We start from the raw sequence: 4,186 nt of genomic DNA, 5'->3' as shown, positions 1-4,186 counted from the left end.
AACGAAAGCCTGGTTGTCAATGGTTACCCTGTAGCTTTGTGAAGAAAGAAGTTACCAAAAAAGTATTTAGATGAAAACATGTTAAATAGTAGTGAAATTTACATGGCAAGTTTTAATGTAGTGAAGAGTTGACTCAATAGGTGTAATGTTTTAAAACAGACCAGATGGATAATGCTATATTTTATTGGAACAATAAGTTATAGCATGCAGGTCTGCTGGATTAAAAGGTCCCTTTGAGCCTTTTATTGAGCCATATTACTTAAAAAAAAAAAGGATCTGGGGAGTATTTAAGCCATCTGGATTTTTTTTTCAGAGATGCACATTTTGTTACTTGGGTAGAATAGTTAAATTCTGTGGACATATGAAAAGTTTGAACAACAGTAACTGATCTACAGAGAACTGACTATTGGAAAATGGACACAAGGCAGGCAAAGGAAACAACATCAAAATGCTCTGTAAAGGAGTTTAAAGCTGTGTAGTATTGACTCAGTGCATGTGGGAACTTTAGCTGCCTTTCAGACTAATTGGCAACAGCGAATGATGAAGTGGAGTAGTTTGAAAATACTGTCAATGTGACTTCAAAACAAAGCACCAGCAACGTCTACAAGATCAGTCACATTCCGCTTATCAGATGCAGCGGACTGTCTGTCCAACTGACAGCAGAGTGCGACTGTCGCAAAGTGGGCTTGATTGCCAGGAATGGATTCATAAGCTGTAAACCTAACATTTTAGTTTCACAGAGCCCAATCCTGCTGCCACTGAAGTCTCCAATGGGACTGAAATTCAATGGGAGCAGGACCCCCTTACACCCACATGGTTCTTTGCAAGATCAGGACCTTGGATTGTAAGCTTATTGAAGCATGGACTATGCCTTCTTACCTTGTCTGTAAAGCTCCTAGCGCACTAGTGCTTATCAGTAATGAATATATCACCACATTTTACCCAGTGTAAAAGGTTATGGAATTGGTTTGAACTGGAGTGCGCTTGTATTGAAAATACTCCTGAAAAACTTTATACTGGGGTTATCCTTGAATAGTGAAACAGCCAAAAATTTCCCAGGTGGGATTGGGATACCTGATCAGCTGCTTTCCCCCAGTGCTAAGCTGCTGTTTTGCTAACAAAATGCTTGCTAGCCTACATCCTTTATTCAGCATTGCATTAAAAAGGGAACCAGATGAAGAGGAAGGAGAAATACCCATGCAGATATTTGAGGTGGTGGTGAAAAGTTGAGTTTTGGCTCTGATTGCTAAATCGTTAGTTTTTATTAACTTAAGGGTATTGGTAGAACAGATGAGCCGGTAGGAAGAAACAAAATGATTGAAGCTGCTTGTGTTTTTAAAAAAGAACCAATATATTCCCTTATGATTGCAGGAGTTACTTGCATACGTCTTTGCAAATTGTGATAAAGCTGGAGGCAAGCCATTTAAATCTGATGTTTGGATGTCCAGATCAGCACGAAGGCAGTTTGTTGTGCATAGGAAGGATGGTCTCATGGCTAAGGATGGTCTCATGAGAGATGGGGTTTGAGTTCTGGCCAGCCACAGACTTCCTGTGTAACCTTGTGCAAGTTACTTAATCTATCCTGTATCTCAGCTCCCCATCTGCAACAGGGGGAAATAATATATCCCTCACAGGGGTGTTGAGGATAAAGTCAGGGGTGCAGTGCTCAGACATTATGTTGATGAGGGCCACCTAGGGTACTTAGAGAGAGAAGTGCTGAGGATCCAAATGGAGGATTTGGATGGCCTCTAAAATGCCCGTCTGTGAATATTGGGTGTGAGGGGAGTTCTAATCCATGCCTGTGCCTTCTCCAGCTCTTCCCCCCTCAGGTGCTGCTCATCACACAGGACCAGGATCCTCTGAGGCGCTGAACACCATCAAGTCCCTTGGAGGAGCAGAGGGCACTCAGAGCCTCACAAAAGTGGGCCTACATTTACTGTGCTGTCTTGACAAAGCCCTTCTCTGACCTTTCCCACCAATGGGTATAGGTGCTCAACTGCTTCCTTATTTATAAATATTCATCATGACGTAAAGATTGACTCCTTCATACGGTAGTGGCTTGTCACGTAAAAATGGATACGTCTTTAATCCCTGCTTCACTGCCGGTTACTGCATTGGTATGCAGAGGTGGTGCCAGCCCATTGGGGGCCCCAAACAGGAATATTTTGGGGCATCCCCCCACAACACATAATAAAAAGTGAATAGGAGGCCCCTTTTGAGCTGCTTGGGGCCCTAAGCAATTGCTCAGTCTACTTATGTCTACTACTGGCTCTGGTGGTCTGCTAGATGCTCTTAAATGTACACTGTCTGGGGACCCAGAGCCATCGTGGCTCTTGGTGATGAGTGTGTGGCATAAATGTCTGGGTGGATAAACTGAAAAATAAACTACCAAGGTATGACCAGTCCTGGACAAACAGCACGGTAGCCGTGGCAATGTGCAATTCAGCTTTTAAACATAAATTAAGGTCATTCAGATTTGTTCCTGCTATTGTCTTTTGTTTTATACTTTGATTGTCAGCACGGTGGGGCAGGGACCATTGTTTTGTTCTGTGTTTGTACAGCGCCTTTCACAATGAGGCTAGGACCCCTTGCCCCCTACCTGGGGTTCCTAGACACTACAGCCATACAAACAATTAATGAGGATGAGATAGATTCAAGCTTTTATAATAGCAAAGATTACACTTGTTCAGGCTCTTCCTGTCAGTAAACAGGCTGGATTAAAGGCTGAGAAGAATTGTGCCTGCTAGTCCTTCAGTCTGTCACAAAATGCCTTCTCACTCGCCCTTGTCAGCTTAGTTACATTGTACAAAAAGTAAATGTAAAAGTGTGTGTGTGTGTGAATACTTTTCCAAAGTCTCTGGCCCACTTCCTTAATTTACCTGTAGGGAACAGAGGTCACCACACTAAAGTCCTTTTTAATCAATCCAAATGAGTTAAGTAAGGGGGGTGGGGAAATCAGTGTCGAACATTATAGTGTCTAACATTGGCAATATAATTATGTACCTATGGCAAAACTCCAAATCACTTTGATGGGAGTAGGCTCAGGCTGTTAATGACTGTGCCTTTCAGGTTTGCCCATGAATTTTGGCATTTTCATTTAGGAGCACAAACATTTCTTTGTGTCTCGGTGACACTTGTGCTATTGTAATTGCATGTCCAATTACATGGGGGGAAGAGTGGGACTTTTCAGATACCTGACACAGGCGCATGGTTTTTCTGCAGATGGAGACTACTGAATTATCATAGTAATCCTTTGCCCTCTGGCCATCCAAGTTCAGATTCTACAGTACTTAGCTCACACGTGGAAATCAATTTAATGCTCTTATCCGAGTCCCTCTTGGACAACGACCCACATTTTAAAACTCATGTTGAGTTTGGCACTGTGTTTCTTGTAGATTCAGTACTGGGAAAGGAGGTGAGCTGTAGATTGGGTAGGAATATCTGCATAGCACTTGTCCTTTCCATGCCTGACTCCAGTCCTTCGCTTTTATGAGCACCAAATTTATACGCTTTAAAAAAATAAGTTAACATAAGGTCCCTGTCAACCAATCGTAACGAGCGTTAGTATTTTGATACATGAAGCAGCTGGTATCTCTTACTAATATTTCATTAATATGAATACCAATTATAAATATTATTTCTGTGCACTTTGTGAATTCACAATTGGAAGAGTTGATCTAAGAAAGCATTTTAAATGCTAGCATTTCCTGATAAGTCATACTGTGCCTTTTGATATGACAATCAGGTGGGATGCTACATACATACTATCTGTAGATATTACAGGCTAGGCTAAGAGCACTGTCTATCACTGCTTGATACTTCCCATTATAAGACTCTATTTTCAGTTGCTTATAATTTTGTCAAACTTTAACTGTTTTGGCTGAAACTTTCCATACTGGCTGTTTGTCTCAGGCTAAATGTTTCTGGAAAATTTGAGCCAAAAGGGCATAGCTATTTCCAAGAATGAGGCTAAGGAAAAAATACATTGTATTATCTGTTAAATTGCAGTGAAGTTTTCTTTGAACACCTCTAGCACCCCCAAGCTATGGAGAAGGCACTTGAAATTTGGCAATGGGTGGCTTTTATGTCAGGGATGTGCCTTTTGCTGACACTGTGAAAATCTGTCCAAATTTGGCCAGGTTATAAACCTTTGAGAAATTGCAGTTCACACATGCTCAGTAGAGAA

This window comes from Terrapene carolina, unplaced genomic scaffold, assembly GCF_002925995.2.
Source record: "Terrapene carolina triunguis isolate 2854851 unplaced genomic scaffold, T_m_triunguis-2.0 Scaffold84, whole genome shotgun sequence".
Taxonomy (NCBI): domain Eukaryota; kingdom Metazoa; phylum Chordata; order Testudines; family Emydidae; genus Terrapene; species Terrapene triunguis.
Note: the sequence above shows the minus strand (reverse complement) of the source record.